This window comes from Tamandua tetradactyla, chromosome 7 (assembly GCF_023851605.1).
Source record: "Tamandua tetradactyla isolate mTamTet1 chromosome 7, mTamTet1.pri, whole genome shotgun sequence".
Taxonomy (NCBI): domain Eukaryota; kingdom Metazoa; phylum Chordata; class Mammalia; order Pilosa; family Myrmecophagidae; genus Tamandua; species Tamandua tetradactyla.
The window spans coordinates 137,556,315-137,570,791 of record NC_135333.1 but is presented as its reverse complement, the minus strand read 5'-3'; the positions used below and the strand labels follow the sequence as shown (position 1 = coordinate 137,570,791).

The following is a 14,477-nucleotide window of genomic DNA, read 5'->3' as shown; positions in this document are numbered from 1 at the left end:
GCCAGTCCACAGACCCGCCGAGCGGCCAACGCCCGGAGCCGGTCCACCCGCGGAGCAGCGCGTCTGCACCGTGCAGGTCACTCTGAAGACCCTCCAGCAGCAGAACTTCAAGACAGACATCGACCCGGAAGAGACGGTGAAAGCACTGAAAGAGAAGATTGCATCTGAAAAGGGGAAGAAGGATGCCCTTCCGGTAGCAGGCCAAAAATTAGTTTATGCAGGCAAAATCCTTAATGATGATACTGCTCTCAAAGAATATAAAATTAATGAGAAAAACTTTGTGGTGGTTATGGTGACTAAGCCAAAAGCATAACAACACCAGCCCCAGCTACAACTCAGCAATCAAATCTTGCCACTACTTCTTCTGCAGCAGCATATGTGGCTCAGGCCCCAATCTCAGCCCCAGCTTTGGCTCCCGCTACCACACCTACATCCATCACTCGAGCATCAACGACAGCATCTTCTGAACCGGCACCTGCTAGTGCAACTAAACAGGAGAAACCTGCAGAAAAGCCAGCATGGACACCAGCAGCTACTAGCCCAACATCAACTGACAGCACATCAGGAGATTCTTCTCGGTCAAATCTTTTTGAAGATGCAACACAACTTCTGACAAGTCAGTCTTAGGAGAATATGGAAACTGAGATCATGCCAATGGGCTATGAACGAGAGCAAGTATTGCAGCCCTGAGAGCCAGGGTTTCCACAACCCTGATAGAGGAGTGGGATACCTTTTTGATGGGAATCCCTGGAGATAGAGAAAGTTAGGCTGTGGTGGACCCCCCTCAAGCAGCTAATACTAGGGCTCCTCAGTCTTCAGCAGTGGCTGCAACCGCAGCAACTACAACCACTTACAACTACAAGTTCTGGAGGACATCTGCTCAAATTTGTACGAAATCAGCCTCAGTTCCAACAGATGAGACAAATCATTCAACAGAATCCTTCTCTACTTCCAGCATTGCTACAACAGATAGGTCGAGAGAATCCTCAGTTGCTGCAGCAAATTAGCCAACACCAGGAGCATTTTATTCGATGATAAATGAACCAGTTCAAGAAGCAGGTGTTCAAGGAGGAGGGGGTGAAGGTGGCAGTGGAGGAATTGCGGAAGCTGGAAGTGGTCATATGAACTACATTCAAGTGACATCTCAGGAAAAAGAAGCTATAGAAAGATTAAAGGCATTAGGATTTCCTGAAGGACTTGTTACACAAGCATTCTTTGCTTGTGAGAAGAATGAGAATTTGGCTGCCAATGTTCTTCTACAGCAGAACTCTGATGAAGATTGAAAGGGACTTTTTTTTTTAATCTCATACTTCATACCAATACATTACACTAACTTTGTTCACTGGATTATCTGGAATGATTTGGGCTCATATCCACAATACTTGATAGAAGGTTGTTGAGGGTGGAGAGGGATGGATCTAGGACATGGGGCAGGGATAAATACAGTGCATGTCTGCTTATTAGCAGCTGCTGCCACACAGTGCGAAAAATATTATACAACCAAAAATCAGCTTTTGCAGGTCTTTATTTATTCTATAAAATAGTAACTAACTTTTCCTAAGTTTCACTCTTTTTAGTGTACTAAATACAGAAAATTAGTGTAATGCCCTGCTTTATATTTCTTTTACTTAGCATTGGGTTCAGAAAAAATCTTTGCTACTTAGAATCTACAGTCTCTATTTCATGGCAACACTGGATAATGGCTTTGTGAAATTGGGAAAATTTTCAGAGCAGCTATAGAGAGAAATGCCAAATTATTGATGGTTGTTAATGCTACTTCAAATAAGTATAAAATTAATGTGCAAGGAAGCCCTTTTTTTCATGTTAAGTGAGGGGCATGAGGGTGGGGAGAAGGGGTACCTTTTCTTAAAATGAAAATAATTACTGATATTTTAAAGTTCTTCATCATTGAATGTGATGAGACCCTTCTAAAGTGATTTGAGAAGCTGTTCAAGTATAGGCAGAATTATTTTCCTGCTTACCTTTTTTTGTTTGTTTTGGGGGAGAATGCTAGGTTTCTAATTACTGTTTTCTTCATTGTTATATTGCAGTAAAAATTTTAAAGCAAAATGAAATTAAATTAAAAGACTGAAATTATTCAAAACACTTTCTCGGATCATAATAGAATGAAGGTGGAAATCAATAACAAGTGGAAGGCTGGAAAATTCACAAATAAATGGAGACTAACAATATTCTCTTAAACAACCAGTGGGTCAAGGAGAAAATTCTAAGAGAAATCTTGAGACTAATGAAAATGAAGATACAACATATCAAAACTTGTGGGATGCAAAACAACAAAACAAAACAACCATATGGGATGTGCCTTTAAGCACATACCTTAAAGGCAGTGCTGAGAGGGAAATTTATTGCTCTAAAGGCCTATATTAAAAAAGAAGAAAGAGCAAAAATTGAGGAATTAACACCTGGAAGAACTAGAGCAAGAACAACAGACTAAACCCAAAGCAAACTGAAGGAAAAAAATAACAAAGATTAGAGCAGAAATAAATGAAATTGAGAATATCAACACAATAAAGAAAATCAACAAAACCAGAAGTTGGTTCTTTGAGATAATCAATAAGATCAATGAACAGTTAGCTAGGCTGGCAAGGAGGGGGGCGGAAGATGCAAATAAATAAAATCAGAAATGGGAGAATGGACATAAGCACTGACCCTGCAGAAATAAAGAAGATAATGAGAAGATACTATGTGACTATGTGCAACTATATGCTAATAAGCTAGGCAGCATAGATGAAATGGACAACTTCCTAGAAAAGCATGAACAACCAGCATAGACTCAAAAGAAATATACAACCTCAACAAACCAATCACAAGTAAAGAGATCAAATCAGTCATCAAGAAGCTCCCCTAAAAGAAAAGCCCAGGACCAGATGGCTTCAGATGTGAATTTTACCCAGCATTCAAGAAAGGATTAGTGCCAATTCTGCTCAAACTCTTCAAAAGATTGAAGAAAAGGGAAAGCTACCTAACTCATTGTATGAAGCCAACATTATCTTAATATGAAAGCCAGACAAAGATAGTACAAGAAAAGAAAATTACAGAACAATCTCTTTAATGGATAAAGATGCAAAAAAAGGACATGAAAAACCTAATACAGGAAACTCCAAGAAACTGCTAAAAGAAATTGAAAGGCATATTGTGTTCATGGATTTAAAAACTAAATATAGTTAAGATGTCAGTTCTACCCAATTGACTTATATATTCAATGCAATAATAATTAAAATCCCAAACTTACTTTAAAGAAATACAAAAACCAACAACCAAATTTATTTGGAAGGACAAAGTGTCCTGAATAGCTAAAAATATCTTGAGAGAGAAAAATTAAGTGGGAGGTCTCACACTACCTAAGTTTAAAACATGTTACAAAGCTACAGTGGTCAAAAACAGTATGGTACTGGCATAAAGATAGATATACTGACCAATGGAATCAAATTGGGTGTTCAGAAATAGACCCTCTCATCTATGGACAATTGATCTTTAATACAGAAGTCAAGCCAACCCAATTGGGACAGAACAGCCTCTTCAATAAATGGTGTTTGGAGAACTGGATACCCATATGCAAAAGAATGAAAGAGGGCTGATTTTCATATTCTATACAAAAATTAACTGAAAATGGATCATAGACCTAAACATTAGAGTTAAGACTATAACGCTTTTATAGAAGAAAATGTAGGAAAATATCTTAAGGTCTGGTGATAGGAGGTGGCTTCCTAGACCTTACACCAAAAGCATGAGCAATGAAAAAAGAAATAGATAAATGGGATCTCCTCAAAATTAAACACTTTTGTGCGTCAAAGAATGTTGTTAGGAAAGTAAAAAGGCAGCTTATGCAACAGGAGACAATATGTGGAAACACCACATAAGATAAGGGTTTAATATCCAGAACGTATAAAGAGATTCTATAACTCAACAACAAAAAGACAAACAATCCAATTTAAAACGTGGGCAAAAGACAAGAACAGACACTTTTCAGAAAACAAAATACAAATGGCTAAAAGGCATATGAAAAGGGAAATGCAAATCAAGACCACAATGAGATATCATCTCACATCCGCTAGAGTGCCCACTGAAAAAAAAAAAAACCAGAAAATGACAACTGCTGAAGAGGATGTGGAGAAAGAGGCAGACTTATTCACCGTTGGTGAGAATATAGAATGGTACCATCACTCTGGAAGACAGTTTGGTGGTTCCTCTGGAAGCTAAGTTCAGAATTGCCATATAACCCAGCAATTCCATTACTAGGTATATATTCAGAGGAACTGAAAGCAAGGGCACAAATGGACATTTGCATACCAATGTTTATAATGGCATTATTCAAAACTGCCAGAAAATGGAAACAGCCCAAATGTCCATTAGTGAATGAGTGGCTGAGCAAACTGTGGTATATACATATGATGAATATTACACAACTGTTAAGACAGAATAAAGTCACGAGGCACGTCACAATGTGTATGAACCTTGAGGACATTGTGCTGAGTGAAATTATCAAGAAACAAAAGGACAAATACTGTGTGGTTTCACTAATATGAACTAACATTAATGAGTGAACTTTGAGCATTAAAGTTAAGAACATAGGTAATCAGGAGACAGAAAGAGATTGAGATTGGGCATTTGGGACTGAAGGAGTACAGTATGTGCAGTAGGACTGATTGTAAAGATCAGAAATGGGTAGCACAATACTGTCTGATGGTAGCACAATAATATAAGTAAACTGAATGAAGCTGAATGTGAGTATGTTACAGACACCAGAAGGAAAGACAGAGGATAAAGACTGAGACAGTATAACTTAGGAATGCCCAGAGTGAATAATGATGGTGATTAACTATAAGACAAATATAAGAATATTTTTGCATGAGGGAGAACAAATGAATGTCAACATTGCAACGTATTGAAAATAGGAAGGTATACATGAAAAAATACAATCAATGTATGCAGCGTCTATAGTTAATAGTAATATTGTAATATGCTTCAGTTGAATGTAATAAAGGCAATATGTCAAAACAAAATGTCAAGAAGAAGGGGATATTGAGCAGAGGCATGAGTTCTTTAAAGAAGAAAAGGAAACGTCCTAATATAGATTGTGATGGCAAAGGCATGGCTATGTTATTATACCAGGAACCATTGATTTCTCACTTAAATTGGATTGTATGATATGCAATAAAACTGTTTACAAATGAACAGAGACTTTTCTGACCACTCCCTTCTCCTCCCCAGCACACTCCAGCTAATCTGTGCTCTCTCTCAGTTCCGAACTCCTGCCACACCAGCACTGCCAACGCGGTCATCTCTCTCCAGCCATCATGAGCATCTACCAGGACGTCATCAGCCATGCTGAAATGTTTGCCAACATTTACAAGATCCGGGAGATGGCAGACTGGCTGTGCCTGGAGGTGAAGGGAAAGATAGTCAGAAGGACAGAGGGTGGCACTGATGACACGCTCACGGTGGAAATGCCTCTGCCGGAGGCCCGGAGCCTGAAGGTGATGTGAAACGCAGCCATCACCGGTGTTGATGTTATCGTGAACCATCACTTGCATGAAACCAGCTTCACAAAAGAAGCCTACAAGAAGTACATCAAAGAATGCCTGGAATCAATCAAAGGCAAACTTGAAGAACAGAGACCAGAAAGAGAAAAACCTTTTATGACAGAGGCTACAGAACAAATCCAGCACATCCTTGCTAATTTCAAAAACTACCAGTTCTATATTGATGAAAACATGAATCCAGATGGTGTGGCTGCTCTTCTGGATGCTGTGAGGATGGTGTGACCCCATATATGATTTTCTTTAAGGATGGCTTAGAAATGGAGAAATGTTAACAAATTTGGCAATTCCTTAGATCTATCACTTGCCCTCATAGCTGGCTGCTGCTTTTCATGCACACAATATCAGGATTTAGACAGATGGACTGATGCCATCTTGAACTCATTTATTTTGATCTTGATTTATTTAGAGCAGAGGCATTGTGTTTAAGAAAAACATGTCACGTAGGTTGTCTAAAAATAAAAATGCTTTTAAACTCATTTGAAGAAATGTCTCTTAGTTTAGTATTTAAACTGAATTCATCCTTTAGTGTTCCTAGAGAAGCTAGAGCCTGTTTGTAGATAACTACTTTACCGTATAAAACTGTCTTCAGATGACGTCTACAGTTAACCTACATCTGGGAGTGGAATATAAAAACAAGAACCAAAAGCCTTAATTCTGAGTTGAAAGGAGGAGACCATGTTCATGCCAGCATTTGAAGTGGATTTTATATATTTCGTCATCTACAATTGGAAGTAGTAGAGACAAAAGAACAAAGAGACTATAATACAGTTGGAAAAAAAAATGAACAGAGATACAAGTGCTGGATAAAATGTGGAGAAAGAAATGTACTTATTCACTTTTGGTAGGGAAGCAGAATGCAGCTCCTCTGGAGGGTAGTGTGGTGATTCCACAGGAGGTAGGAATGGGCTTGCTGTATGATCTTGCAACCCCATTTCTAGGTATAGACTTGGAGAAACTGAGAGTAGGGACATGAATGGACATTTGCATACAAGTGTTTATGGGGTCAGTGTTCAGGATATAGATGGCCTAAGGGCATGTTGACTGAGGAACGGAAGTGGGAACTGTGGTGTATACATACAATGGACTATTGAGTGGCTGAAGAAGGAATGAAGTTGTGGGACATGCAACTAGGTGAGTGAACCTCGAGGACAGTATGTTGAATGAAATGTCAGAAACAAAAAGACAAATATTATCATGCCTCACTCATATGGATTAACTATAATATATAAACATTGAAAATTGAAGTCCAGAGCATGGGTTATCAAATTGGGGCCTATTGTAAAGGGTCCTGGATAGTATGCTTTTATAGCATTCACATTCATTCCAGAGTTGTAACTGTTATTTCTAAATTCTGAGATTCTGAGCTATTTATTTATAATTTGGTCATTCCCTAGAACTTCAGGTATTTGCGTGTCACCTAAGTCTTAGAGTTCGAGCTCTAAAGCTGTGAAAGTCAGCATTACCCCATACAGCAACTGTTTATAAAGTTGAAAAAGTGGTCAAACTTTTGCTAGAGATATGAATGGAGCTGATGTGGATGGGACTAAGGTAAATCAGAATACAGGGTAAAGGCCCATATTTTTGAACTTCAACTTCTGTGCGTCACCAAAGGAAGAGATGTTTATTTGGCACAAAGTTTATATTTTTGGTAGTGTATTATCTAATTTAACTTGTATGGTCAGTTTATTTGAACATCAGAATTACATGGACTCTTGAATAGGGAGTGACATCTTTTGGTTTGTACAGGTTAATGTGATACCCTGATACATCCCAGAGTAATTTGGGGAGAGAATAAAAATGTTTGAAAGTCCCCTTGGGGGACTGGGGAGAATGGAAGAATTTTAAGCTTCCCCATCTGGGAAATTCCTGATATTCTCACTAGCTGTGGGGACAGACAATTCAATAGGCTGAGCCCTTGGTTTTGAGGCTCACCCCTATGAAACTTATTCCTGCAATGAGAAGCTAAGCTTACTATAATTATACCTAAAAGTCATCCCCAGAAAAACTCCTTTGTTTCTCAAATGTGGCTTGTCTCACTAAGCCAACTCAGCAGGTGAACTCACTGCCCTCTCCCCTACATGCGACATAATTCCCAGGGGTGTAACTCTCCCTGGCAATGGGGACCTGACTCCCAGGGATGAACTGGGACCCAGCATCATAGGATTGAGAAAGCCTTCTTGACTGAAATGGGGAAGAGAGAAATGAGACAAAATAAATTTTCAGTGGCTGAGAAATTTCAAAAACAGTCAAGAGATTATCCTGAATGTTAGTCTTATACATTCTATAGATATCCCTTTTTAGTTTATGGTGTATTGGAGTAGCTAGGGGGATATACCTGGACCTGTTGAATTGTATTTCAGTAGCCGTGATTCTGGAAGATGATTGTCTAATGATAGAGCTTTTACAGTGTGACCATGTGAATGTGAAACATTGTGGCTGATGCTCCCTTTATCCAGGCTATGGGCGGATGAGTAAAAACATAATAATAATTAGGGCAAATAAATAAATAAATAATAGGTGGGGGGATAAAGAGTAAAAAATAATAGAATAGATTGCAATACAATATGTCAATGAGAAGGAGGGGTAAGGGATATGGGATATATGGGCTTTTCTTTTTTCTTTTTATTTCTTTTTCCAGAGTGATGCAAATGTTCTAAAAAGGATCATGGTGATGAATACACAACTATGTGATGTACTGTGAAAAAAAGAGTATGTTGTTTAATTTCCAAATATTTGTGAATTTCCCCTTGTTTCCTCTGCTACTGATTTTTAACTTCATTCTATTGGGTTGGAGAATTTAAATAGCATGATTTTAATATTTTTGAATTTATTGAGACTCATTTTGTAACCGAACATATGGTCTATCATGGAGAATGATCCATGTGCATTCAAAAAAGAAAATGTAGTTTGTTTTTGTTAGGTAAAGTGTTCTATACATGTCTGTTAGATCTCAAGGACTTAGAGTAACATTCTAGTCTTGTATTTCCTTACTGATCTTCTGACTAGAAGTTTTATCCAGTATTGAAAGTGGTGTATTAAAGTCTATAAGAGCGCTTTGAAAGACATTATTTTTATTAATGAATTTAATCATTACTGATTATAATTTGTAATGCCCTTTATCAACTTTTAAGGAAATATTTTTCAATTATTCCACTAAATGGGCTAGAAACATGCTTGGAACTTAATTATAATTAGTGACACATGAAGAGGTCAGGTATCACCTTGAATGTCACTCTGAATTTCAAAGAACATTCTGGGGCAAAAGTAAGCAACATAGGAATTGAGTTTTTTTAAAAATGATTATTGATACTGATTTTTTCAGATGTAATTTTACTGAGATAAATTCATACACCATACAATCCATCCAAAGTGTACAACAAATGGTTCCATCACATGGTTGTGCATTCATCACCACACTCAATCTTAAAACATTTGCATTTTTCCAGAAAAAGAAGTAAAAAGAAAAAAAAAAACCTCAAGCATCCCATACCCCTTATCCCCCCTCCCCTTATTGACCCCCTAGTATTGCATTCTACCCAATTTAAAGACAAACAATAAAGGTAAATAAGCTAAGACAGTGTAGTGTTGTCAGAGACAGATCCACAGATTAGTAGAACAGAATAAAACCTTCAGAAGTAGATCCACACAAATCATGGACAACAGACCTTTCCTTTTTGCTTTATAGCTATACACTCATTATCAAAGGTCATGGCTACTTGATTATGGCTCAACAATTTCTGATATTTCCTTCTAGCTATTCTAACACACTAAAAACTAAAAAGAAATATTTATATAATGCATCAGTAGGCATAATCATTTGTTAAATTTGAATTTCTCTGTTACACCTCCTCCCTATCATTTAATCCTTTTCTCAATCTTCAAGGATATCTGGGCAATGACCATTTTAACTTCTTCATCTGGAAAGGGGTGTTGACTGTATGGAGTAAAGGCATGAAACAGGTTGATGTTCTTGGAGAGACTGATACGTCTGGGTTTCAGGACGTATCTGGCATAGGAGCCTTCTGGAGGCTATAAGTTTCTGAAAAAAATAAACTTACTAGGTAGAACATTTATAGAGTCTTAGATAAAGCTCAGGGTATTCTTGAGGGTTTTCAGGAATACTGTTAATTGGGGCTTGGCATACTGTGGCAATTTGCAGTATCTGGCAGAAGCTTGCAAAAGAGTAACCCCCAGCATGACCTCTCAACTCTATTTGAAATATCTTAGCTACTGAAACTTTATTTTGTTCCATTACTTTTCCCCCTTTTGGTCAAGAAGGCATTCCCAAGCCCATGATGCCAGGGCCAGGCTCATCCCAGGGAGTCATGTCCCACATTGCCAGGGAGACTTATACCCCCTGGGAATCGTATCCCATGTAGGGGGCGAAATAGTGAGTTTATATGCAGAGTTTGGCTTATAGAGAGAGGCCACATCTGAACAACAAGAAGTTCTTTTGGGGTGAATATTAGGCATAGTTATAAGTAGGCTTAGCTTTGCCTTTATAGAGATAAATTTCATAAGGGCAAGCTTGAAGATCAAGGGCTTGCCTTAGTAAATCAGGAATCCCTTATGCTTTAGAGACTATCAGGAATTCCTCAGGTGGGGAAGATTAATTGTTCCACATTTTTCCCAGTCCCTCAGGAGGCTTTGCAAATACTTTTTATTTTCTGCCCAAAATAATCTGGAATGTATTGGGGCATTACATTAACCTGTTCAAAATAACAAGATCTCATTCCCCATATTTAGCCTCCTGTGGAACAAACACACTGCCCTCTAGAGGGGCTGCACCATTCTACTTCTCTACTAACGGTTAATAGGTAGGAATCTCTCACCACATCTTCTCAGCACTTGTATCTTTACTTTTAAACAATTTTATTCACACACCATACAATCCATCCATCCATTCTAAGTGTACAATCAATGAATTCCAGTGTAATTACACAGTTATGCATTCTCCACTACAGTCTATATGAGAGCATTTCCATTTCTTCCACAAAGAAAGAAGAGAGGGGAGAAAAAAGGAGAAACAACAAGAATCTCATACCCCTCCCTTATATCCTACTCATATTGACATATAAGTTTGGCATATTGCCTTTGTTACAATTAGATATTGATTTTTAATGTTCCCAGAAAAGAGTAGGAATTTGGTTTAGGTAAAATAAATATAAAATATTAAAATAACAGGTATAGTTAAAAAATGAATTTACCAAAAACACTAAGCAAAATCTCCAATAAACTTTGCTTCCCTCTTCAGCCAGCTTACATTTAGTTTGGCTAAGTCTGGCTGCTTAGACCATCCTGGCTCTTCTTTGACGTCTCATCTCTGCTTTCAACTGTCATTCTTGAAGTCTCTGTCCCCTAGCTTGATACATATATACTACATACTCCCTAGCTTTCTGGATTTCTTCTTGTGCAGATGCTTCCAGAGAATACAGTTCCAGCTTTCTGGGTTTCCTCTTATGCAGATGGTTCCAGAACCTGAAGCTATACCTGTGTTGGGATCTTTGCTGCCACCCTCTTTCCACTCCTGCCTATGGCTGCTCTTTGCTACTACATTTACACAGACTTGAGGCCTAACCCTTGCAACCACAGAAGTTGTCCTTATGGAATATTGTGGGCTTAAAGACATTAAAAATTCTTTGAATGACCAACATAGGGGAATATATTAAATAGTCAACATGAAACTCATGCAATCATCCAATATTTATTGAGTGTGTATCATTTTCAAAGCGCTGTCTTATGTGTTTGAGATATGGGAAGGACCAAGAGTCAACAATTTCTACCATCCTTCCTCTTAGGACAGTGGCCCAGCATGGTGTGTGGGAGTTGTAAAACAGTCAGGAGGGCATCAGGTGTGTGTGTGGGAGGAGGTAGGGTGGGATAGTCCAAGGAGGAGTATCAGAGCCTGAGCGGGATGAAGAAGGCATTTCTTCCATGGTGTGGCAGTGTTGGTAGACTGGTAAAATACAGGCAAATGGATAGATCAAAAGTATTAAAGATACATGTTAAGAATATTCAGCATAATTTGGTTCAAAGTTGTTACTGTCAGAATAGAAGTTACCAACAAGAAGAGGCACAAATGAACCTTGTGGTGTGGGATTGGAGGTGGAGGTATTGGTGTGAATTCATGACTTTCAATATGATAGATACAGGAATAAATGTTGCATGAATACATATATCCTGTAGCTTTCTCCACTACATGACCTGAGAACAGTAACATTTTAATGGCTAGATCTTGTTTTTTAAAATATTATTATCTACGGTTCTAGTTTGCAAGCTGCTAGAATGTGATATATCAGAAATGGAATGGCTTTTAAAGGGGAATTTATTAAGTTGCAAGTTTACATGTTCTAAGGCCATGAAAATGTCCAAATTAAAGCAAGACTATAGAAATGCCCAATCTAAAGCACCCAGAGAATGATACCTTGCTTCAAAAAGGCTGATGACATTCAGAGTTTTTCCTTTCAACTGGAAAGGCACATGGTGAACATGGTGATGTCCACTAAGGATTCTTATTTCATGAAACTCCCCCAAGGGCGCCTTCCTTCCCCATCTCCAAAGGTCTCTGGCCGCATGGGCTCTGAAGCTCTAAAGCTTCTTCCAAAATGGTTCCCTCTTAAAGGGTTTCATGAAGCAAGCCCACCTTGAAAGGGTGGAGATACATCTCCATGGAAACCATGTAATCAAAAGTTGCCACCCGCAATTGGGTGGATCACATCTCCATGGATAATCAAAAATCTCCCATCCAGCAATATGGAATGAAGATTAAAGGTCATGGCTTTTCTGGGATACACCACAGATTCAAACTGGCACATCCTCTTATACTATTGTGAGGGGACTAGGACTCTTGGGAGAAATGACTGATTCTAAGAATGGAGCAGAGAAAGGACAGCAAGGTATGCCTTAGAACATCTTATGCCAGAAAGCAAGAAAGTGCTCAAAAAAAAAGATTGGGGCCTTCAGATGGTTTCTATGCTGTGTGAATATATCTCATTAAAATAAAAATAATGGAGCATATCAAAATTACACAGAAGCCAGCCGGAAAGGGCTTCATTAGCCAAGCTGGGGACAATTTGTAGGTCAAAATAAATCTTAGCAAAAATACATAAATAAATACAATAATAGCAGATGAATTACGACACATTATAAATTGAATAAAATTGGAAGTCAGGAGTCACATTGATGAAATAAATAAGTGAATAAATTGAAAATTTAATGAGGAACTGTCTCAAAGTTCACTCTGAAATACTTTACGGTGGACAGAGCTTGTAGACATCATCTTAATCAAGTGATCAAAGTGAACATCATCAGTAATGGGACAAATCAATATTACATGCTGCCTGTTCAATGTGAACACAGAAGCACTTCTGTAGATTCTTCCTACCAAAAATGAATAGCCTAATCTAATCATGAGAAGAGAATCAGACATCTTTAGGGACATTTTACAAAACACATGGTCTCTGGTCTTCAAAAGTGTCAAGGTCATAAAGTCAAGAGTAAATGAGAATCTGATTCAGATTGAAGGAGACTAAAGAAACATGACATCCAAATATAACAAGAGATTCTGAATTGCATCTTTTTATTATGAAGGACTTACTGGAACAATTAATGGAATTGAATGGGTCTGAAGTTTAGGTAGTAGTAATGTATCAATGTTATTTCCCTGATTTGGATGATCATTTTAAGGTTATGTAGGACGTGGTCTCAGGAATTACACACTTAAGTATTCAGGAGTGATGGGGAACGTGTTGGCAGCTTATTCTGAAATAGTTCAAAATAAGAAAAATTCTTTATACTGTACCCACACATTTTTGTAAAGGGTGAAATAATTTCAATATTTTTAAAAAGTAGGAAAAAATTCCCTGTCCTTTAGGAAGTTATATTTAAACAAGAGGAGGCAAACAAAACATAAATAAGTAAAATGTCTGATGTTATCAAATGGTTATAGGCTTGAGCCCTGGAGCACGCCTACATTTAGAGGTGAAATAGCAGAGAAAGAATTAGCAAGAGAGACTGAGAAGTAGCAGTCACTGAGGTATTGTATAAAGAAGGAGAAGCTGAGAGAATGTCTTCTAGAGCTCTGAAGTGGTTCACTTGTCATTGCTGTTGAGAGATCAAGTAATGTGATCACTGGATTTTATAACAATGAGTCATGGGGGAAGTCCAAAACCCAATGTGTTAGCCCAGTGAGGATAAAAGCCAGATTAGAAAGGCAGAAAGAGAATGTGTGGTGAGGGAGTAGAGTTAGCTTCTGAGACATCTCCTCCCAGAAGTCTTGCTGTAAAAGGGAACAGAAAATGAAGTTGTAGTTGGAGGATCATGTAGGGTCAAAGGAAGATTCTTCATAAAATGGGAGATTATTGGAGCAGTTTAGACAATCATAGGAATGATCCAAAAAAGAGGGAGAAACACAAGATGCAGGAAACACTCAGACTAACTTGAAATGGTTCAAAGAAATGGATTGAGGGCACAAGTAGAGACACCAAGGATGGCAGGAGCAGGGGCCCCTTTCCACAGGTAACAGGGAACCAGAGAGGATGGGCCCTGGGGGAGGGCGTGCTGGCTGGGGAGAACTTTTTATGGGATTTCTTCTATTCTTTCACTGTAATATGAAGCCAAACTATCTTCTGAGAGCAGAGGTTGGGGTGCAGGTGGGGAGGCCAGTGGGAGTGCTGGGGCTTTGCAAAGAGAGGAGGACAAGTGAAATGGTAATAGTCAGTTTGGAGAGTGTGGGGGGACATCAACACAGAAGGGTTACAGAGCAGTGACTGAGATGGCCAGGAAGAGTAGTGCCCATTTGCGAATATTTGCAGCTATGAATCTAAAGTGAGACCTGACAGGATGCTTGTGAATTTTTCTCAGGGAATATCCAGGTGTTTGGGTACCGGTATGAATTAAGGAAATATTGAGTGC

The 14,477-nt window shown here is 38.4% G+C and overlaps 2 pseudogenes; both read left to right on the top strand.

Annotated features, from left to right (window-relative positions):
* Positions 1-220: 220 nt before the first annotated feature.
* Positions 221-1,324, top strand: LOC143690183 (UV excision repair protein RAD23 homolog B pseudogene; annotated as a pseudogene).
* Positions 1,325-5,318: 3,994 nt separating this feature from the next.
* LOC143690182 (translationally-controlled tumor protein-like) lies at positions 5,319-5,836 on the top strand (annotated as a pseudogene).
* Positions 5,837-14,477: the final 8,641 nt, after the last annotated feature.